Genomic DNA, 24773 nt, shown 5'->3' on the forward strand with positions numbered 1-24773 from the left:
AAAGTTTGAAGAATGTTTGATTTAACTACAATTACAATTACAGTTGTTGGTATCTGCAATTTGCAGCTTTACACAGATGTGGGGACAAACATAAAGAAGGAATATAAAATAAAAGCCTTATTCATAATTCAGACTCAAATTCCAGGAAAAGTTTACTGTATGTATTATTATACACACTATTTATGGTTGTGTACTGGCAGCACAGAAAGATTAAATACACTCTCCCATATACACTTCCATACACTCAAGCATACACACAATTTCCTGTTTACCATGAACACACTAATGATAGGAATTGAAAAATATTTTTAAGCTATCAAAGCTACATTGAAAGCTTTAAGGTAGTTGCTCAGGGAAAAACGCACTAATTTCCCAGACTGAAAGACTTGGAAATGGACTTTAAGAGTTTCCAAAGTGTACTTCAAACTCATTTATGGGAAAAGCCTGCCAGAAACATTATGATCAAGATGCACTGGGGATACTGAGGTGTTGAGTAAGGAATCCTTTGAAGGAACAGCAAACACTGGAGGTAAGGATTGCACAAATGTGTGAGAGAATGACAAAATATTAAACACAGGGAAAAAAACTAAGACTTGGGGGTCTTGGCAGACAGTAAATAGAACTTGCTGCCAGGAACATACCATTTCAACAGAGGCAGTGCTTCCATCATGGGCTTCGCTGGAAAAAGCACAGCCATCGGGGTACAGAGAAGTCATCCTTCCCTATGTCAGGATTTGTGAACCTTCTGGAACAAGGACTTGACACACTAGGCAAGTTCAGCAGAGGACACTGGTGGCTGAACTTCTACAGACCTCACTACGTTTTCTAGTTCCCCAAAGGAAAAACGCAGAAAAGACAACGTGAGCCTGTTCTTGGAAGGACATAGAGATCCGACAAGCAAAAAAGCTGTAACTTTGGATTATAGGTGAGGTTAATATCCCTCATGAGGTGGTGAATCACAGCAACAGGGGCCCAAGAAAGCTTTGAAGTCAGAATCCTTGGACATATTCAAAATCCAATTGGATGTGGGCCCGTGTAACCTGCTCCAGATGGCCTTACTCTAAGCTGTAAGTTGTACTAGGTGACCTCCACAGGTGTCTTCCACCCTGAATTATCCCACAGTTCTACATATCTGGTTGGGAGAAGCCAGGAAGCTGGTCAAAGGGGGACAAAAAAGATATCAAACAGGACAAAGGGTCGGGACTAGCTCAAAGAAGAAAAAACACTGTCAGGATTGCAAAAAGAAGCCAGAAAAGGGGTAAGGCAAGAAGAACATCAGGTTGACAGTGAAGGTGGAAGCACAGGACCAAGAACGAGGAAGAGGTGAAACCAGAACAAAAAAAATCGTCGTCCATTAAATTACACTTTTCTCCAGTAGCTAGGAGGTGAAAAACCCCACAAGAGTCATTCAGCAATGAAGTATTTAAGTTTCTACTCTGATGTGCATAGTAGAATCAGATAAGAGTGGTAATCAGTTTTCTCTCCCCTCCCTAAGCCACCAAGACACCGAGTGACCTTTAATTTCCTTTTTCCAAATATTTAACCTTCATCTTGCAAACTTCACAGATATTTGTACCATTGTGCATTGAAACAAGAATGTTTCATTTGTAATGCAGAAATACATGCATGTATCAGCTTCGAATTTACAATGTTCACTGCAACCAGATAAACATCCTATAACTTTTTACAATTTCATATGATACAGGCCTATGACTCTGTACACATATGCACTTTGCTCTGTCTTGGAGCTACACCACTAAAGTCAAGTGCTCCTGATCAGGTTTAGTGCATTAGCACTCATCCTATCACATTATTTTTCTATTGTAACAGAGATGCTCGGTTGCATATACTCTGATAGGGACCTGCTGTGGCCACTGAAAGGCAAAGCACAGCCCAAATAACATTCATGTAAACAAGTAAGAGACTATGAAAGAAAAACAAACAAACAAAGGAATCAGCATCTTTACACTTACCCTGAGATATTCAGAATCTGTATCCAAATCAGCCTCAGGTGTAACAGTCAGTAAACAGGACAGCAAACCTTTGCATTTAGCAGGAGGTACCTGGGAATCCAGATTACCTGGAAAGAGTTGAAGAGAGTTATTGCAATACATAAAGATGAAGTCACCTGTCCCTAATAATAATAGGCTTCAAATGAGCCACAGAACAAAAAAAGTAATAGCTGCACAATGGGATATATTACATGCCAACATGATCGGCATGAAGAACTTAATCCCCTGAAGGTGACAGAAATTTGTTACGAAGCACAGAGAGTTAGATGCTGGTAGATACTTAGGGTTTAGCAAAGAATATCCAATGCCCAAGATAATATGGTGTTAACTCTCTAATCAAGGACGTGGAGGAGACCGGAAAGAACACAGTATCTTTCTTAATCAGTTGCCATCACAGTGAGGATAAGTTCAAGCACTTGCAAAAACAAGACAACCTAAGATTATCACAGAATCACACAATGTTAGGGGCTGGAAGAGACCTCAAAAGATCATCCAGTCCAACCCCCCTGCCAGAGCAGGGTCACCTATACCAGATCACACAGGACCGCATCCAGGCAGGTTGTGAACATCTCCAGAGAGGGAGGCTCCACAACACCCCTGGGCAGCCTGGTCCTGGGTTCTGTCACCCTCACAGTGAAAAAAAATTTTCCTCATGTTTTCATGGAACTTCCTATGCCTCAACTTCCACCCATTGCCCCTTGTCCTGTCATCAGGCATCACCGAGAAGAGCCTGGCTTCATCCTCCTGGCACTCACTCTTTACATATCTACAAACATTGATGAAATGACCCCTCAGTCTCCTCCTCTCCAAACTAAAGAGTCCCAGCTCCTTCAGTCTCTCCTCATAAGGAAGATACTCCACTCCCTTAAACATCTTTATGGCTCTGCACTGGACTCTTTCAAGCAGTTCTCTGTTAAATTGAGAGGCCCAGAACTGAACATAGCATTCCAGATGTGGCCTCAGTAGGACAGATTAGAGGGGCTGTGTCTTTTGTAACACCCAATATTCCAATCAAATAAAAATAATCCCTAGAGATACATTAAAAAAAATACATTTCATTTTGATGCCCAGAGTAAAACAAGTATTCATTAAAGCAAAGCAATTTTATACCTATGTTCTCCATCTTAGATGTAATATATATTAAGTAATCTTTATGACAGGAAGTGGCATGCAATCCTGCAAGAATGAACTGCTGTCATTATCTGCAAATCAATACCCTTTTTTTAAGTGGACATAACAATATCTATTGATTTCACATTTTTAGCATTGCATTTTCAGTTTCTATAAAGACTCTTGCAATGACAAGAGAGCTACACAAAAGAAGAGCTGATACAAGGTAATGTGAAGTTTACCATGCATTCCCCTTGAACAGTGCAATCATGGCTTCCCACCCATTACTTCAGATTAAGCTTCTGTCATTTTGTATCTTTGTGGTGTGTAATTATAATAACAACTTTGAGGTGGTAAAGTAACACTTCACTAATCCTATCTGAAAGCTACAGGAGGTTTACCATGCAAAACATCTCCTTGGAAGGCATCATCTCCCTACCCCTACATGCTTTTTGTCATGCTTGAATAGCCTGACCAAATAATTTCCCTTGTGAAAACCTAAAAATGGTTCAGTCCTGAGAGACGTAGTCCACAGAGGTGTGGTCATCATGGTGGTAAAAAAACAGGGAGCAGAAGCACATCGGAGAACTAAATGACTCATGGTAGATCAGTGAAGCAATGAGCTCCATTGAGTCATGTTCTATTCTTTTAAGAGAGTCTAATAAAACTGGTAAATTCTTACTGCATTTCTGCAAATGAAGCATATAGCAACTTTGGCTTGACTACATGACCAAATGTCTCACTCTGCAGTGAATGATCTGTAACAAGAGCTGGCTGTAAGACAAGCAGTACCATCATAAAGAGAAACAAAAAACTCAGAAGACTGTAAAAAACAGTGATGTGATTACAGTCAGCCGACATCTCAAAATGAAGCTCATAAAACAGAGACAAACTCTTCAGTCCTTTCTCCATGCAGATAAAAACAAAGCTCTGCTTAACCACTAGCCAGCTCTAGGTTAGGTTTGTGTCTTGAAAACCTAAGCAAGACAATACAAGGAAGAAGCACACAAAAATCCTGGGGAGGGTGTAGGTGCACAAACATTTCACCCAAGTCACCCCCCATCATTCCTGAACTCTGTCATACAGAGCTCCATCCTCATCCTTAGCTTCCTTTGTTTACAGGGTTAGACTCATTTTGAAGCTAAGGCTCTTCAAAGAGCTGGCCTATTTATTTATTTATTTAACACTTCTCAAACACGTTGTTGAGACATTTCAACCAAGTATTTCTGACTTTCACAACATGGCTAAAGAATTTAGCATGGACTGCCTGGAAAAGCTCAGACAAAAATAGAATCTTTTTTTGCTTTTCCTTTTTGTTTGTCAGAAAGAGCCCTGGTTTCATGAAGCAGTTTAAGGAAAGTAAAAGAAAAACTCAAGGGAGTAATTTCTCCTTTGCATAGTGACTCATCATATCACAGTTACTCCATCATCTCCAAGGGCAACACTAGGCCAGAGCTGCTCTGGAAGACCTTCTTAGGGAAACATCCACATTTCAAAGCCATCTCAGGACTCTTGTTCCAGGACTTCACAGAACAGAAGAGTCTTTGACGATAGTAAAAAATATAGTGGATTTCTGATAAGGAAGAAACTTGAGAAGCTAATAGCAGTTTTATGTGAAGGAAATCTTCCTCTTTCCCACCTCAACAATGAAAGACTTGAAGAATATTTACAAATGAATACAGACTCCAGACAGCAACGACACAAGGACAGGCAAAACAGACTCCACAGCCGGTATGCAACATTTGAAGAAAGAAGGACCAGAAAAAAGGAAGAAGCAAGAAAAGCAATAATTTGTCACCATAAAAATGGTACACAAGGACAGGCTCTTAAGTTCAAAAATGTTTTCGCTTGCTCCTGAACACGCAGTTCCAAAGAAGAGTGAAAATTATTACTTGATGCAACAGAACAAGAGGATTAATGGCCTTTACTGTTTAACACAGCGCAACTGACATCATTTACTAGATGCAAAACACCGTGCAACACCTCATCACGATGCTTCACCTGTAGTTAGGGAAAAAAATTTGGAAAGGAAGAAGGACAAAGCCAAGGGCATGCAGACAGTTATTGTAGGTTAATTAATCAGAAAAAGTTTAAGGAAAAAATTCTATGAAAGCCTGCCTGTGTAGACAAGCTATAAATCAAGTGTGAAGCATGAAGCGCTTTTAAAATGCCCTTAACAAGCTGATTTTTGCACTGCAATCAACCTCCCCACATCAGGTACCACAGCTTCAGGCAGAGGCTGAAGAAAGGGGAAGGAACACTAGACAGCGGCACAGCTGGAGCACATTCTTTGCAAATAAACAAGGCAAAGGCAAGTAAATCAGAAGGGAAAAAGACAGACACAAGTGTAAGGTATAAACACTTATTAGGCAGGCTAAGATGATGTTTCAAAAGCAGTAAAAGAAGGGTGCTTATAGACTGTATCTGGTAAATGAAAACCTGTCACCCTGCAAACAGCCAAAGAAGCTGCACAGACATGGGGGTTAAGTACAGGCCAACACACCCAAAGCTCTCAGTGCTGCACCAGTTAGGGACTACTGCTGTGCTGTCACAGTTATCTTTAGTGTATTTAGATTGAAGACTATTCCAGCCCTACAGGGAAAATCTCCATAATGCCTGGTCTAAGCTGTTGTCCTAATGCTACCAGAAACTAACCAAGTGGTCTAAGATGGGAGCAGTTATGGATCCCACAATGAGCCACACAGGCTATGAAGCATAGAGTTGTGACCTGGAATAGAAAGAAAACAAAACTAAAGGATGCACCTATTTTCACAGCCCCACTTGACTCTATGGGAAGGAGGAATGGCTCTGCACCATGACATCTGCAGAATGCTATGTGTATGTTGACACCGATCTACTAATTATTACAGAATTTACAGATCTCTCTTTCCCCCAGTTGGTAAGCAGCCAACTATTTATTTGCAGGTTAAAACCCTACAAGGTCTGCAGACCCCATAGCATTTGCAAGCCCAAAGGATTCTGAAAATCTTGCAATGCTGTCAGTACTCAGCAAGGTCCAAAAAAATTGAAGTTACAGTCATCAAGACTAAGGAATGGCCCAAGAAAAATTACCAGAGAGAAGGATGTCTACACGTGCCTAAACTACAAGTCATTTATATCAATCTTTTAACAGCAACTGGATGTACTAATAGCTCCAGGTTTGAAATGATAATTGCTGGATTCCTAAGACTACTTGCTACGTTTTACTCAATGTTTCTTGCAATCACATTTATCTCTCTGAAAGCTGGGAACTATTAACATCTCTTCATCAAAGATTTAGACAGACTGACATCAACCCTGAGGTTATTCTATATAACACTTTTGAAGAAGTCCCCCAAACTCAAATGCTAGCCTGTGCTTCATAGAGTTTAAGGTTAAAGAGAATAATTTTAGCTCAGTACCTGTCCTGTTCCATTATATCGACGAATTAACTCCTCTTATGTCACTATGTAGCTTTTGAGAAAACATTTGTGGTTTAGAACTGACTGTTCAGTTTGCATTCCTGCATGGATAATTACTTCTTAAAAAGGAAATATACATCAGTAATACTCATAAGGAGCTTTATAAGAGCTCGGCAAACATTCCTGAGAAAACAAAAAACTCAAACAGAAGGATTACTCATAAAATGCTACATCAACAACTCTTTCAACAGGCGTCTGGATTAGGCCGCTTTTTGAAAGGGAAAAAACAAAGAAGTCACTTCAATGTTGAAATGGAAACAGTGAAATATGCCATTAAAAAATATCAGATCATTAACAAAGCTATTTTTGCAAACTAAAATGCCAGCAATTATGACCAAGTTTGCCAAGATATTTAACAGACATTCCTTTTTAAAAAAGAATACTTATGAAATACTGCCTGATGTACAGAGATCACAAGTCAGTAGTGAGTTTACAGACCTAGATCAGACATCCAGCATTAGTAATTTATGGTTACTCATCTTTTCCTTCAAATAGCCTTCAGTTGATGCTTTGAAAGAATTAAAGTGAACATGCCTGCCAAACTGAGCAAAACTCTGAAAGAACACATAGACAAACACTTTCTGAACCCATCCTCAATGAATATACTCCACTACCCTTTCCCTAAATCATGTCTAACAGAGAACCGCATTATCCAGGTAACATCAGCTTCTTGTGGTATTAGCTATCAAGGCTCACAACTAGTTCGACTGTAATGATGAAAACAGGTAATTCTTACTCATTGTAAGTTAATTTATATTTTATTTCCCAAGAAAAGCTTTAAGAAAGCTACTGAGATGTAGTTCAAAAGAAATATGCCAAGTATTCACATGCAAAAACAGATCGCTGAAAAGACTACTTATTCAAACGAATGCACAGTTCTAATGGATATGCAATGTTCAGCTCAAAATTGTTCACCTGAATAGTGAGGTTTCTTTGAAGACAAATACATGCAGTCTAGTCAAAGGGGTAGATTTCCTTAAAGTAGAGTCAGCTTCTTCATAACTCCTTGAAGTCCACTGGCTTTGCTGGAGATCCGATGAAGGTAATAGGCAAGTACATGTGTTGAAAGGTTTTTTATTTCTTTATCGAAGCAAAGATGAGCAATGATACCTTCTTCTGAAATGGTTTGAAGGCATTGGGATTAAAAGGCTGAAAAGTTTTAGGACTGTTTGACTAACATATCTTCCCAACTCCATTGCTTCACTAAAGCAGCTGGAGACTAGCATTCAAAGCACTGAAGAGTTTGAGACTGAAAAGACCTCAAACTTCTTAGGCACCAGGAACTGACTTTCTGTGGTTCAAGGTCTTTTCCATAGTTTTGTCAAAAAGGCAATAGAAAAAAGTAGAAACAGAAGAAAATCAGTTGGTGTGCCATTTGCAGATGGTTTTTAATATAAAGTCCTACACTTCTAGCAAGACCCTTAAGGACTATCAGAAAGTAAGGTAACAACCAACTCGAGGTGATGTGAAGACAGCCACATTATACATTTTGTAGTGTGGGTGGAATAGTATTAGGCAGCTGGAGAGAAGCAGGATAGGAACAGGATGCTGCAAAAGACCCAGGGCAGTGGCAAAATAAGTATCTGGTTGTTAAGGTTTTGTGTCCCTCCTTGTCTTATATGAAGCCTTGCACAACACAACAGACTGAGCAGAAAACAGAACCGAACTTGGCTCACAACATTCCAGAAACAGCAGAGATGAGGGGAAAAACCTAAAAGAACAGCTTGCACTCAAAAGGGCAAAAGCAACCATTTCTGTTATGATACAAACTATTAGTGCCATACACCAAGAGAAGGTAACATCCTTACGCAAGATTTAGTAGTAGTAGACGGAAAGGTAACAATACAGCCAAGGTGGTAACACTGTTGCAGTACTGCCACCAACACACTGCATCTCAAAAAGACTTTCAGAATTAGGTCTGTACCCTTTGGGTACAGAAAGATTGACAGAAATCACCTCCAGTTCCCCAAATGCTGTCTTCCATAACAGAGGAAACCCTATTCTCTTCACAGGGACCAACAATTTAATGACTTGATAATCCCAGTGGTCCCTTTTTGACCATAGTCTGATTCACTTACATATTATAAGGCACAGTGCTCAATTTCTTGCCTTGCTCAGGAAGAGACAAAAATCCTGTTGTGATGACCAAATCACCAAATTCTAGTGCTAGCCTTGGAGGTGTCGGCAAAATATTATAATGATTAGTAATTCCTGACACCATTTTTTTCCCCTACTATTAAAAATTCTCTTAGCTTTCATCTCTAGACATTGAGTCTTGCTGTATTTTTGTTCTACAGAGTGAAGACTCTTCCCTTCTTATGATGTCCCATATAGAAAAGCTAATAAATTCTTTCCTTCTCTTGGATTAGGGTAATGAACAATCACAAGAAATCCCAGATGCTTAAAGGCATGTCTTCCCACCCCTTAGCTTCCATCATCACTCTTCTACCATGTCTCCTTATCTCTTCAACCTCCTTGAGGTGCAGACAGACTGGAACACAGTATCTTGTGAGTGTCTGCACTATGGTCAAACCCAGAGCTTCCCTGAAGTTCTCCTGTAGATGTACACAAGCATTACCAATACAGGCAACAACAGATTTTGTCCTACAAGGTCATTGTCTCCTGGTGTCAACTCAGGCGTGGAGCAATAGCACTCTCCCCTCCTTTCTGCTGACTTCAGAGGGAGGCTAAAGACAACTAGGAGTAACTACAAATGGCTGAAGGTGGGTAAACTCAATTCCCATCCCTCATCACACATGCCGTATCAAATTGTTTTGCTCTAGTTTCTTGTCAAAATGGTGTCACCAAGTCAAACACCATGTAGAAGGAATAAATATCAAACTTGTAATCACATTAAAAGCACTGAATAAATAATCAGGTTAGCTTGACAAGCTCTATTTTCTATAAGCTCATGTTGATCAGCATTAACTATATTTCTTTTAAACAGTTCTTTATCAGCTATTTATTATACCCCAAACCAAGTCAAGAACTCACACCTCTAAGACACAGATCTTGATCACTCTTCCAATGAAATGTACCAGATTTACAAAGCTGACTGCCAGCAGTATGCTGGCACAACACAGCTCTTAATCTCCTCTCTCCACCTCCCAATTACAACACTAAAAAAAGATCTGTAGCTTAATTTGTCATCCCCAAAGAAACAGCAGAATAAACAGATCAGTTACAAAAGATCCCCTTTAGAGGAAAGAAGAAAGCGAGTGAAGACAGAAGAGTAAGTGTGGGAGGTGAGCAGGTTACAGTCAATCAAACTTTTGATTCTATGAGCATAATTAGAGAAAGAAACAATTCCTTCACAGCAAGAATTTGTTCTCCTGATGTAAATTGTTGACTTTAGCATGTATGTTGATTTTAATAGTATTCATTCAATTGCATGAGGAGATCATGCTGTTAAAATTGAGCTGCTAGATTTAATTTAAGAATTAGGTTATATAAAAACACAGGGTTTAGGATCTTTACATGAGGTTCTGAGAAACTTTCATCAGTGGGTAACCCGAGAGACAACCTTCCACAAGAAGAGACAGCACTGCTGGCAATCACTCGGATGCCTACTTACGAGATAGCTGGAGGGAAAGCATTTTCCTAGAGGATTCATATTTTCCTGGCAATCACATTTGCAGTTGCATGCTTGGTGGGTGGCACACCAGTGCTACCTCCAGTACCACTCCACTAACAAGCTTTCTCAATAAGCGTGATGAACAGTCTTTACATAACTACTTTTGTGGAGTCAGAATACCAGGTTGGAAGAGATCTTGAAGGTGGCAAAATCACAGCCTAGAAAAGATGGCTCAGCATCCTGTCCTGCCAAATCTTAGAAGTGTCCAATGTTGGAGATACTACTGTTACTTTGGGGAGGTTATTCCAATGGCTGATTATTATAAGAAAATTTCCTCTGATGTCTAACTGGAATCCCACTGGGAATTACTTGCACCCACTACCCCTCATCTTTTCCACGAGTCTTTGTAAAAAGGGAGTTTCCATCTCCTCTGTAGCCACTGAAACATGGTGATAAGGTCCCCCCTAAACCTTCTTTTCTCAAGGCTCAACAAATCAAATTCTCTCACTCAGCCTTCCTGCATATGTCAGTGTTGTAGGTTGGGAACTATAGAGTTTAAAAATCATCTAGAGACTAGAGGAGTCCAAGGAGTGGACAGAGGAAAGTGTAAAATTGTTATTCAATCCTATAACTCTGCTATCTCTTTATAAGCTGACAGCAAGGCCAACTCATTCTCTTTTCCTCTCCCTCCTGCCTGCTGTCTCTGGTGGGAGCTACTTACCTAGGTAAACATGTAAGGAGTGGGCCTGTTTGTAGCCCTAATCCTTTGATAATTTTGGTGGCCCTTCTCTGGACCCTTTCTGATCTGTACACATTTTTTTTATTAAGGACTAAGACTGAACACAGTATTCAAAGTGTGGTCTCACAAGCACTAATTTGAATGAGATAATGACTTCTTTACCTCTCTTGGTGGTGTCTTTGTGGCTGCAACCCAGCATCCTGTTGGCTTTCTTTGCTGCTGCAGCACCACTCACTCATACTGAGCTTATTGTCCACTGGGATGCTCAGATCCCTTTTCATAGAGCTGCTCTCCAACAAGGTAGATGCCAGCCTACACCACACTCCTGGATTTATTTTCCCAGGTGCAAGACCTTACCCTTGCTGAATTTAGGAAGGTTCTTGTTAGCCTACTCTTCCAAACTATCCAGATCCTATTGCAGGGGGGGCTCTCCCCCACACAGTCTAGTATCCCCCACACAGTCTAGTATCATTGGTAAACTTCATCAGGGTACACTTCATCCTGTCGTGCAGATCATGGTCATATGAGCCATTTACCATCACCCTTTGGGTGCAGCTTGTCAAGCAGCTCCCCAACCACTGCACAGACCACGAGGCACCAGTTTCTCTAGGAAGAGGCTATGGGGAATCATATCAAAAGCCTTAGAGAAATGCAATTAAACAATGTCACCCTTTGAACAGGGCAATACAGCATATCATTGCCATGCCTTGACTACATGTAGAGACATGGATCCTCCAGGTGAAGGACTGCAGTGCTTCCCTTAACACTTGTTTACAGCTCTGATTAAAACATGTGCAAGTTCAGCAGCTACCCAGGGAGTTTGCTGCATGTTAACAAAGGAGCACCAGAGCAATACGGAAGGTATTCGTTGTTTAAAAGTCAGATAGCACCCACGGAGAAGACTACTGTTATTTGTCCTAGGCAGTGTCCTGCAAGCCTATCATCAAAGTCTCTGAGTAAGACTATCACACATTCATTTCCTGACGAGAATATACTGGTGACAGAGTATGTGCAATGACGCTCCAAGTGTTAGGGATGATGCTGTGCACTTCCTCAGTTTTCTCCTCAGGGCCTAGGAGTGATGTCAGGAATAGCACAAAAAGCCTACCAGACAGCTCTCTGTGGATGCACTTTCCAGGGACTCCATCTCATCTAACACCTCCATTAAAAGTTATTCTCACTCAGTGCCCTTCCTCATAGTCCTTACTTATCATATGCATAACTCAGAGATGGCAAATACAAAATTGCCTTCATGCATTTAGTCCAAACAACTGTCTGGACCTAGACTACTTCCACAAGTTACACAAACAGAACACCACACTAGAGTGTCCTGGAGTCCTGTATACCCCTAAATTCCTCTCCCTCTGTGGTTTGAATGGGAGAAGAAAAGGCATGAAAAGACCTGCTTTCCTCCCGGCCTGGCAGGTGTGAAGGGGGGGAGCAAGGGACCATTCCGGCACAAGGGGTGCCCGTGCAGTGCCCGCACTACAATCAGGCTGGGGATTGGCTGTGGTCTTCGCACCTAGGCAGTGATAACTCTGCTCTTTGTCTAGGAAGAGTATGAATATTGGGGTACTTCCCGCCTTAGAGTTCGTGCTCACCTGAGAGTTTTCCCCCCCCCCGCCTGGATAGATTCTGCAGTAGGAGCCCCTGGCACTCTGCTCAGAAGGAGGCTTCCCACCATCAGCACCCTTTATGCAGGCTCAATAAGCCTTAAGGACCCTCAGAGGCCTCTGAAAGAGAGCTAAGGGACAAGCAGCTGGACCGCCCTTCCTTCAGCCAGCCTGGCTCACCTGTGAGTAACTTTGGCTCAGCTTTATTAATAGTGGGGAATGCTATTATTTCATAACTTGGCCCTTTCCAACTTCTGACTTCCAAAATAGTCAAATTACTTATGGTATCCTTGTAGATGTTCTCAACCTAACTGATTCTGCTAATTAAAACCAAATTAATTTCTGTATATAGTTTGGGGGCAGGTTTTCAGGAAAATAAAATAAATCCATTTTTCTATAAATTTCCTGACTCAGCCATGTTAGTTCCCTGCCTCCACAACACAGAGGCACAGCCCGTTGAGGAAAAGATCTATCAAACCCTTTTCACTGTGCTGCATGGCTTCTGCAACAGCTCAGAAACGTGCAAGGCCCGCACAAGTTAATGAATTTTTTGGAAGATATCCATGCTCCAGAGAACTTCAAATATGTTTGTCTCATTACTCATCAAATGAGGAAATCAACCTACTTGTATACAAGAAAATGCTTATTGTTCCGTGTTGAACCAATTCTTCCCTCCTTTACAGCAAATCCCACTAGGTGTGTCACCATACCGGTTACTAACCAATGCTGCTTTGAGGCTAACTGGAATATTTTAATGAGAGAAATTAGATCGTTGGTTGTGAAAAGAAAATAATGATGAGGCCTATATCATTCCATTGGTTTGCTGAGAGAGATAAATAGTCAAAACATAAACAATGTCATCTCACTTTTGTCCTGAGACATTGCCCTGTTCTTTTGCCTGTCTGGTCTGTGCTGGTTCAATGTAATTGCTTTCTTTTAACCCCGACCTGCTTTGACACCTCACCTCTAATTTTGGCAATTAACGTATAAGCTGTCCTTCGTTTATGTGTGGGTTTCTGAGATGGAGGGGGTATGGATGACATGACACAGAAAAGGGGAGCGGTAACTTTGAGCCCTTCTGGGGAGTTTGCTTTGTCCAGGAGGGAGTTGGGATTGCTGTATTATTTCTAACTTGTATATAATTGTAAATACTTGTATATATTGTGTATATATGCCTGTAAATTTTGCAGTGCTGTAAATACAGCTTCGTCTTCCAAACAATCTGAGTTAGTCTAGGTGATTTCAAATAGTGGGAAGGGGAAGGGATAGTTCCTAACCCATTACATAACTTCTGACTACATTTCTGCAGTTCTCATGGAAATGTGAGCATGGCCTAACACCCAACAGGAAAAACTCATGTATCTTCGATGTCTCATGCTTGTGAGGTTATAGTTTGGCACTGGGCTCTAAAGGCATAGGTGGTGTAAGCACTCCTCACTTTCAGAGAAAAGCAGTGTTGTTTCAGTTTCCACAACTGTGGCTGAACAAAATAGCCATTTCTATCAAAATACTCAAAACCTGCCTGGATGTGTTCCTGTGTGACCTACTCTAGAGGATCTTGCTCTGGCAGGGGGGTTGGACTAGATGACCTCTCAATGTCCCTTCCAACCCCTAATATCCTGTGATTCAGTGATCTTTACCTATAGCTCTGCCCATACAGATCTCTCTTCAGCATTTAAAACAACTCATGTGTTTCTTTGGGCTTTTTCTCCCAAACTACAAAAAGACAGCCCTAGGATTAATCTTTCTGATTGCAAGGCTAACTTCTCACCATGAGCATCATGAGGCCGAGGGTTATTAATGAGTCTCAATCAAGTACATTTTCAGTACAAATCATTTGCAAAAAGTTATCCTCCTATAGGCTATAAAAACACAAGCTATATCTGCATTAACCTGAGTGACACCAAAGCAGCTTTTCATGCAATCTGGTCTACTTTATCTCCAAAGCAGACTCTCCTATCTCATTTGAGTGAGCACACATTTAAAATGATGATGAGAGACTCCAATTTTCACATTTTCCTGGATACAGTGTCAAATCTATTTGTAATAAGATCCTTCATTATCTGTCAGTACTGAGCAAACTAGGTGAGAAAATAATGGTTAGTAGTATATTATCTGGAACCCTGGTGAAAATTAGCACAAGACCATGGAGTAGTTGAAAACAACAAAAAAAAAAAAATTTGCTGATTGCTTAATGCAGCCTGCCTGGACCTAAGTTACTTCTAATAGGAGATCAGAATTTGTTGAGGTTTCTCTCATTTTTAAAAAAAGTTTATTTCTTCTATCCAGTCAATTTTAAATATGCAATATTTAATCCACTGAAACACACTTGGGTTTCACATAGTAGACCTGTTTGTCACAAAACTTACACCAGTGCAAGAGAGAAAGAGGTAATGTTACCAACATATGAGAGAGATACTGAAGCCAAGAGTTTCACTCAATTCTGATTTCTGTGTGGGTAGACATGCTATCCTTTATGTGGACACCCTACAGGTTCAGGAAGAGCTAGAAGGCTGCTGTATGTCTGTTTGTTTGCTCATTGCCAGCGTATAAACTGAAGTGAACAAAACCCACTTGACTTACTACTCCAAGGCTTTACTACCTTCTAAAGCAAAGAAGCTTTTTTATTATTGGAGGAAAAACAAACAAACAAACAACAACCATCCATATATTTGTGTGTATATCTAGAGATTAGCAATAAAACCAGATTATGAACCACTGCAGTGCTCAGTGTAGCAGCAGCCTCTCCTGAAACCAGATGAAAGAAATAACCTGGTGATAATAATGTGACCTCTCCACAACTCACTTCGTTTCTTATCCTTTCCTCACTTCTCCAAACTGTTTTCAACTGTGAATCTCAGATCCCAATGGCTGGAGGACACATTATTAACCAATGTCACTTTTTGCCAAGACTGTTTTGATATCACAGTACAAGGCTTCAGCAGATTCCTTCAGTGTCCCTGTTGAAAGAAGCACTGAAAAAGTTGCTATATGCCTATGTGGGCTGAGGAACTGAGATTTGCTTCACCAGACCCACCCAAAACTTGTATTGGCTTGTGGAAAAAGCACGGGGGAGGAGGGACAGGTCATCCGAAGTTACACATGATGACAGTGGAAAAAGTATCTGAATATAACCATATGGTCTTTGCTTTTGTTTGCTGACAACCTTTTTGAGAATGGGGGGAGGGGGAGAAGTAAAGCACACTGAAACTAATACAAAGTTACAGTGAAAATTTCTCAGTTCTATAAGATTGCAGTGTAGTAATTTCAAATTAAATTTTAAAAAGTATAAGCACAGGTTTAGTATAAGGGCTTAAGCAGTCTTAGGTTTAGGGAAAATGTGAAATGACATCAGTGAATTCTCTTCAGAACACGAGCAGAAATATAACCGCAAATTATACAATAAATATCCATGGAAGATCTCCTTGGCATCCAAGGTCAATTCAAGCATGTTTGCATATTTAAATGCTGTATAGCTCAAGTATATATCTATATCATTACTTCTGTAGATGCTTAAGTGCTGCTATTTTTAACTTTTGCTTCTTTAACCTTTCTCAAGAAGTCAGATTTTTAGTCATGGCTACCCAGAATTACTTTGGTTCATCATAGGCAGCAGTAACTCAGTATTTTCCTTACTAGGAACAATTAACTGAAAACAGGATGAAGGAAAGTTGATTTCTTAGTCACAAGCTAGAAAGAGAACCAAGTAGGAGACAAGGATTTCATAGCTTAAACGCATGGGGCCATACAGTAACAAGATTTTCAAAAGGGAACCTAAACTGATTACAGCACCGAAGTGCATGAAGACCAGAAGCTTGCATGTATGTCATTATCTCTGACATCAATAAAACTGAAAAACTCTAAAGTCTAGATACATACAGGTTACAGAGTAGGTTGTGACCAGAGCAGAACATTAGTACCCAACACATGGTTTTGCCAACTTTGATATTACAGTCGTGGTATTAATAATTTAAAGGACATTTCTGTGTGGGTTTTTCTCTACTTGTCTTGAAAGCTTTTAAGATTGTTGTGTTTTCCCATGTACCAGAAATGTGCTAGCCTGAGAAGCAGGGTTGCAATCTGGCTCTGCAATCTAGAAACGAAATGAAGCAGAATGCAAAACACTGCCAAGGATCCACCTTACATTAGCTCTGTGTAAAACATCTAAAACCCCAAGAAAGAAGCAGCACGAGATACTGTCTCTCAGGACACTCACAGGAAACCAGGCAGTAGTACAACTCCTCTCATCCCTCCCTGGTATACCCCAGAAGCAGGAACCAGACCCTGAGCTGTAGTGTGGTACTATAACATCTTAAATGCCCTGGGAGTCACAACCACCAGTTCTGCCCCACTCTCATCTCTCCCAGCTCTACTCAAAACAAGAAGTTTCACTGACTGTAGGTGCTCAGAAAAAGTATGGCGTACCATGAATTAATCTGTTAAAAATTAATAAAGCTGGAGCATTTATTTATTACTTAGAGAAAATAAAGCTTTACAAACTAATGGTGTGCAGAGATAAGAGTATATTGTTATTAGCAGTAAGTGATATAAATTTGAGGTATTTAGACACAAGTCATAGCATTGCAATTATTACTAACTGGAGAATATTACAGAAATAAGTTATATGCAATGCAGGACAAGAATACATCATTTAAATGAGTATTCCTTGGTTTAAACCCTAAATAATTTAAATCCTAAAGACTACAGTCATTTTGATTTAGAGCATTCCATACTGACATATACTTGGAATAAAACTGGGAACATGCACTAAATCACCTTTAAATTAACTGGGTATACCAGGATAAGATAAGAATAAAGCTGTGCTACAGATGAAAAACACCTTCAAGAAACCAAGGCAAAGAAGAAAAGGTTGAACAGGATGTTGATGAGAAGCAGCTTCATGATAAAAGGTACAAGAGAACCTCAATCAGTAGAGCAAGGACAGGATGCCTGCTTCTGGATGCTTCTGAATGAGTTGGCACTGGAGCACAAGTGGCCTGTGTCAAATTCTTGGGGTTCGTTGCCCCTCCCCAATGACCCACTGGAGAGGAAAAAATGTAGTTTTGCTCAGTGCACACCACAACTGACAGGTGAAAGGAAGTGTGCAGCTTTATTTTGAAGGTTTACATGAACACTTAATGAGCTGGAAAAAAAAAACATTTGTGAAGTTTTGCATTAATCAGTAACTTCTCTAATTATAAAGTGACTTTGAGCACCACTATTGTTGCAGCCAGTCCTTTCCTATTAGGGCCCTTTGTTTAAGCAGCCACATGCAAGCACTGAGAACTCACACACGCCTAAGGAAGCATCTCCAAAGTGTCACTTCTACCTAACCATTGTTCCTCCTGCAGGTAATATGTGCATTATCCGTGCTGACCTCTCCTTAATTTATAATACCTCTATGTCATAAAACAATTATAAGCATTTGACACAAGCAGCACTTGCTAGTTTGAAAAGCAATTAGAATTTAGAAGCTGTCTCTTGCAACAAAAAAGCATTTGCAGAAGCAGTGCTACAGAAAAGTTGCAGCACGCAAGCCATCAGTCTAATTCTGCCTCTATCAATCACACCAGGTCTCTCTGAATAGCGATGTGCAGGCACGCAAACAGCAATGTTTATGAGGTGCAGCTGGTGGTACTTACGTTAACAGCAAAAGCAGCATCAGTTAAATTAACATTCTTCATACTTTCATTGCTCATTATGGTTTGACAACCATACTCGCAGTCCACATAAATGACTTAGAGCAAGAGAGCTGTCTAGCATCCTGCCATGAAACAAGACCACCTAATGGGAGCAGCCACTGTAATTAAAACTCTGGAAACCAAGATTTATACCGGTTTAAGGATGCAGTGGTGGGTATTATGACCTACTTTAAGTTTATTAAAGGAATCCTGAAAGCCCATGCCGTTACTCAAGTGAAAAGTAAGAGCCTAGTGTTTGTGATATTTGTCCAACAAAAGGGACCTGAGTGTTCTTTTGATCTAGGAAACAGTTTGTGTTGTTTCAGGTCTGAAGATGCAGGAGGAGAGGAAAGAGAAAGATGTGCTTAAGTATTAACAAATCAGCTTCCCCAGGAGAATGCTCTCCCTAAATCTTGTTCATTCAAGTCCACAAGATTTTCTTTGATGGTGAATTGCAGCAACTGGTTCTGCTTAAAAATTTACAGCCACATTTAATCTCTTGGATCAAGAAAAGTTAATTTTGCCAATTCAAGGCTGTATTTCATGGAACTGTGTCAGAGATGAATATGGTATCAAAAAGGGAGTGAAAACACGCAAGTATTTTATAAAAGCATCTCCAAAGCCCCAGAATTAGACTTGACCAAGGAACAGTCTGCTCGTACTGAAACTCAAGTGTGTTAAGAAGGAATTAACATTACCAGGAAAAATATGTTTCAAAGAATTCCCAAACCACATGGACATGTAGTTATACAGCACCTTTAAAACACTGTAATCAGGTCTCAATAGTTTTAGTTATTAAGGACATTAGATCAGGAAAGACAGTTCAGCATTTGCAGATGCTGCTGCAGAGGTGGGAAACACCAAGGAATACACCATATGGCAGCACAGTGCCCCGCTTCCTGCGGGCACATGCCACTGCATGGCACACCAGCAGCAGGGCTCACAGAAGACAAACGCTGGGCAGGCAAGAGCCCGGTGTAATCCCAAGAAATACTACAGAGGAGAGACAGTACTAACATCTGTCTCTCCCTGGGGAGACAAAACCCTCACTTCAGCTTCCCAGACATTATCTCCCTATCAGAGTCTGCTCTTCATCTGACGGCAATAAAAGCAGGAGCTTTTTTCACCTCTTCCTCATGCAGTTCAAAAGCACCACTCCCCTGCTCTTCAATGTCTCAGTGGTTGAAGCACTTGCTTTAAACACAGACATCTGTGGCTCATTTTCTCCCATTCACTGAGGCCTGAAAGCCCACCTTCAGCTCCCAAGAGGCAGCTATAACCACCTTGCTATCAAGGCATAATGTGGGGTGTGAGCATGCATGCAGGGCCCTTTCCACCCCTCCCACCTCTAGCACAGGAGGACATCAAGCCTGCTCCCCACCACTGCGCTCCCACACAAGGCACAAACTGCTCTGCCACCTTACAATATGCATCTGTGTGTACATACACACACTTGTGACCTCTAGGCAGCAAAAAACCCCCCCTCCTGAAAATAGAACATCAAAAAAGTCCTTCACGGTAACAAATTACTCCAGTAAAGAACGTTTAGCAGGTCAGTGTCACACCTCTGGCCAGCACAACACAGCCATATGCCCAGATTCGCCTTCAGAGATGTATTTTTGTGCATCCTTCCTTCAGAGACAGGCCCACATCTGGGCACCTCTCGAGGGAGCCCTCAGCCAAAATCCCGCCCTGGAGCACGCAGAGATCACTCAAATACTCAAGCCTGTGCCCGGACCTTATTCAGTTTATTCATATAGATGCACTCACACAGAATGAAGCTAAAAAAATGAAACCCACAGCATTTAAGCCAACCTTAAGAGCACAGAATTGAGAGGGCCTTAAGTGGCAAGCACTGGCTTGGACTTCAGCCTCTGCTCCTTTAACTGGCAATCTACTGCAGCTGGTGCTGGAGAATGAACAAACACACTCAACCTCCAGAATCCGGATTTGTTGTGATCAGCTGCTCCATTTCCTGACGTGAAACATTCCCACCTCACACACAACACAGGAGTTCAGTTAGTGAGTTAATTAGCTAAGGACATACCTACATTTAAAAGCTCTTCCACAAGGACCCCATCGATCTCGCCTGCCACCCCTGCGGCCTGAGGCCTCGCTGCTGCTCACCCGCAAGGCTCTTACAATGACCAGCTAGCTCCCTGGCACAGAAGGCTGAGCAAAAGCTCCCCTTGGGTATTAGTTAGCAGCAATCTTGTTTTCTTCCCTGGTATCTCCAAGCAGCTAGGCAAGGGCCCTAGTTGTCTTCAGGGAGCGTACCTGGCATCTCCCTAGCACCGCTCACCAGGAACCACACTGCCAACCTGCCAGGGCAACAGCCTCTTATGCCCAAGGCAGGACTCACAGTATCACAGTATCATCAGGGTTGGAAGAGACCTCACAGATCAGCAAGTCCAACCCTTTACCACAGAGCTCAAGGCTAGACCATGGCACCAAGTGCCACGTCCAACCTTGCCTTGAAGTGCCCCAGGGACAGCGACTCCACCACCTCCCCGGGCAGCCCATTCCAGTGTCCAATGACTCTCTCAGTGAAGAACTTTCTCCTCACCTCCAGCCTAAATCTCCCCTGGCGCAGCCTGAGGCTGTGTCCTCTCGTTCTGGTGCTGGCCACCTGAGAGAAGAGAGCAACCTCCTCCTGGCCACAACCACCCCTCAGGTAGTTGTAGACAGCAATAAGGTCACCTCTTCTCCAGGCTAAACAATCCCAGCTCCCTCAGCCTCTCCTCGTAGGGCTGTGCTCAAGGCCTTTCACCAGCCTCGTCGCCCTTCTCTGGACACGCTCAAGCATCTCAACGTCCCTTTTAACTCCTGGCCAACCGCCGCGGGAAACACACATACAAGTTAACTCACTAACAGAAGCTCTTCTTCCTAGCATCTCCTAAGCTTCTTGATGTTTCTTGCAATATTTGCCTGAGGACTGTAAGCAAAATTGATCCAAAGCTCCTCAACCCCATTTGTTTCACTGAAATCCTGACATCATCAAGGGCTTTGTTCCATGGAGTACATAGTTCTGCTTGTTCCAAGATGAAATTACAGACATATCTACAGAGCAATGCCATTTAGGACACACGTGAGTGACAATGGCTGGAAAACGCTGATGTTTATGTTAGTTTTTCTATATAGTTCATCCCTAGTTTAATACAGGTGTCACAGAAAGGTGTCAAGAAACAATGCTCTCCATTTGATTTGCTATTTTCTTGTGGGTTCCCCACCCCGCCAAGAGAAGATAGTTAAGAACAACCTAACTTGAATAAATTACATAATACAATGCTTTATTACCTGTTCTGGCTACTATGCCCCCTAAAAATGTATTTTATCAAAGCACTGCTGAAACATGGAGATGCTACTTAACATTGATAGGAAGACTAAGCACAGAATCAGATGTGCAAACACTGGAGATGTAAATTTTCTGCAGATGACATGTGGAAATGTGTGTCCAGAGAAGGGCGACGAGGCTGGGGAGAGGCCTTGAGCACAAGCCCTATGAGGAGAGGCTGAGGGAGCTGGGATTGTTTAGCCTGGAGAAGAGGAGGCTCAGGGGTGACCTTATTGCTGTCTACAACTACCTGAGGGGTGGTTGTGGCCAGGAGGAGGTTGCCCTCTTCTCTCAGGTGGCCAGCACCAGAACAAGAGGACACAGCCTCAGGCTGCGCCAGGGGAGATTTAGGCTGGAGGTGAGGAGAAAGTTCTTCACTGAGAGAGTCATTGGACACTGGAATGGGCTGCCCGGGGAGGTGGTGGAGTCGCCGTCCCTGGGGCTGTTCAAAGCAAGATTGGACGTGGCACTTGGTGCCATGGTCTAGCCTTGAGAATTGTGGTAAAGGGTTGGACTTGATGATCTGTGAGGCCTTTTCCAACCTTGTTGATACTGTGATACTGTGAAATTTTAGGGGTCATATACCAGAAAACCATTTGGGTTTTGTGTGGTTTTGTTTGCTTTTTTTTTTTCCCCTATCTACATCAGTTTCTAATATTAGGGTCCCCTCCAAAACTGTACTTACCTGGCATCCCAGGAGCTCATGGAGATACTGCCATAGACAAGAATCTCATAAGAAGTCACTTACAGTAGCTTTTACTACAATTAAGACAGTCCACACCAAGCAGCAGGGTGGGTGGTAGGGAACAAGCAGAACACATACTGGATAGTTAAATCATCTCATTTTTTTTGAGTACTGAAGGATCTCATCCAAAGTTCACAACCAAAATACCTTTTTCATCAATCCTAAGGAATGTTGATTCAGCTTACAGACACTGCTTTTTTTTTTTCCCTGCAGAAGAGCTGCTGGGGAAGGACCTCGGTAACTGCCTCATGGATATTCACACAGTTGATTTAATAACTCGAGTTTTAATCAAGCAATTAACTGATTCAGTCCACAAAGATCCTCCATCAAGCAAGGTTTCTTGCCAAACAATCCTCATACCTACAGTGGCAATTCAACTTCTGCCTTCCATTCATTACAACTGTGAATCACTGCTGTTTAACAGAGGTGAAAGTCTGCATTTAAAAAACTTCTGCAGGTTAATTCAGTGAAATGCAAGCCCAACACACACATTACAGCTCCTCACAGAGCCAAAGTATTAGGAATTTAAGTACAGAACATGAATCAGCTATTCAAATTGAACCCTTATAACCTAGAGAGACAAAGCTTACACGCAAAGCAGCACACACTCCTTTTAAAAACCAGGTGCAAGCTTGTGAAAATGTGTTATCTTGTTGCTAATAGCGATCACCAACTGGGATTTGATAAAATGACAGCTAGGCTTAGCCTACTTCAGAGAGGGACTCATTAAAAAACAGGAGAAAAGAAAAAGCACTCAATCTAACAAACAGGAGATTATCCTCTGGCAACAGTTTCCACTTGTTATTACATGCATTACCAGCAACACAAGGCTGTCCAACATCCTAAGGAAAGCTGGAGATGCACGCTTGCACATTTTTTCCCTGCAATTCCACGTCACATAAATACAAAAGACCTTCAAATAATACACATGTAGCATTCAGAAGACATTAACTTTTTTTTTTAATATACATATATTACACACACACACATAGATGTTTAACATGCAGCTACAGAGAGGAGGAAAGCCAAGAAACCTATACATGGTAAAGAACTGAAGATTAGAGGTAAGCATGCTGTACTAGACAACAGTGAGTGTGCTAGTTTGATGCTAGCTAGAATGTTTGGGTGAGAAGGATTAGATCACAGGCTGTAAAAGAGAAATAGTGGTGATGTCTACTTCACTCATAGGCTTGCTGAGATGTATAAGAACAAGAATCCAAACATAGATAATGCTCTTTGTCCGGGCTGTGGGCTGCATTTTTTTTCTCTCTAACCTCGCCTTCCATCTCTCTGATTAATACACCTGCTTCCTAACCCCTCTGGCCAACCCCCCATTCTCCCTTGGGCACAGGGCAATGTCTGGGGTAAGACAGGGGAGTGGAAGAAGGTGGAAGGGCGGTTGGGAGCCCCTCCTGGGGACTAAGGTTTCTGGGAGGGCTGTTGTGTTTCTCTATTACCTTCTACCTTGTATATTTCTGCGTGTAACTGTATATACTCTAAATATCTGCTTGTATATTGTGCTAAGCTGTAAATATAAAGCTTCATTCAAATTTCCAGAGCCAGCTGAGTCTAGTCTGGGTGATTTCCAAACCATGGCGGGGGGGGTGGGTAACTCCCAAATCACCACAGCAAGTCAACTAGCATTTTGGACTTCCTGGAGAAATTTCATGACTATAGTAGGAAGGACTATTTTCCTGTTGTGCACACAAAGCTAGATCCAAAAAAAAGAGAAGCAGAACAATTTTGTAATCATTGCAACTCTCAAAAGTCCATATATTTTGTGTAAAACAACTGAGCACGACTAGGAATAACAAAGCATTCATCTCTAAGCAGAGAAAGGCAGTCTTTAAAATTTAAGATTATCTCTGCCACTGACTGGTCTCTTCCTTAGGATCTGCATGTGGACATGGCAAAAGAGACCTGAGAACATTATGGGAACTTTGTAATCTATACCAAGACTTGGAATCTTCTTCAGTATAGCCTAAGCCAATACAGGCAAGTGAAGAAGAGTAAGAATCATGTGAAGAGCAAGTTATTTACTGTCTCTTGGGCCCACTGACTTACCAGTTACCCTTAGCAGTGAACTGCATGCTTGACATGCCCGAGTAGGGCAGTTAAATCAACAAGTCAAAGAAGTCTGCTAGTATAACAAACTATGTTAAAAGAAATGTCAAACATTGAGCCTTCAGAAAAATTATCTGGATAATGAGGCTCTGACAAGCCAGCTTGGCTCACAGTCAGTCAGCAGCAGCTGAAGATACCTTCTACACTACCACCTGTAATAGCTACCTGCCGAGTAATGGTTTCATCTCTACCACACTTAGCAAGCCTCTCTCTGCCTGGGTCAGTCAAATTCCCCTGGATGCCTTCTCAGGCTAAGGTAGTCAGGCTGACTGATGAAACTGGGTACCAGGAGTCCTCTCATCTCCCCTTTTACCGGCAGCACAGTACCGTGCAGCTGGGAAAGGCACGGAGGAGTGGCAGTAACATATTCCATATGCAAC

The 24773-nt window shown here is 41.7% G+C and overlaps 1 protein-coding gene across 7 annotated transcripts in view; it reads right to left on the reverse strand.

Annotated features, from left to right (window-relative positions):
* Positions 1-24773, reverse strand: part of KLHL29 (kelch like family member 29) — a 437205-nt gene that overhangs the window by 366032 nt on the left and 46400 nt on the right. For all 7 annotated transcript variants that reach the window (XM_064146375.1, XM_064146376.1, XM_064146381.1 and 4 more), the window contains exon 2: positions 1974-2080. The gene's annotated coding sequence lies outside the window, so the exon portion shown is untranslated. The remainder of the gene's footprint in view (positions 1-1973; positions 2081-24773) is intronic.

Source organism: Pogoniulus pusillus, chromosome 7 (genome assembly GCF_015220805.1).
Source record: "Pogoniulus pusillus isolate bPogPus1 chromosome 7, bPogPus1.pri, whole genome shotgun sequence".
Taxonomy (NCBI): Eukaryota; Metazoa; Chordata; class Aves; order Piciformes; family Lybiidae; genus Pogoniulus; species Pogoniulus pusillus.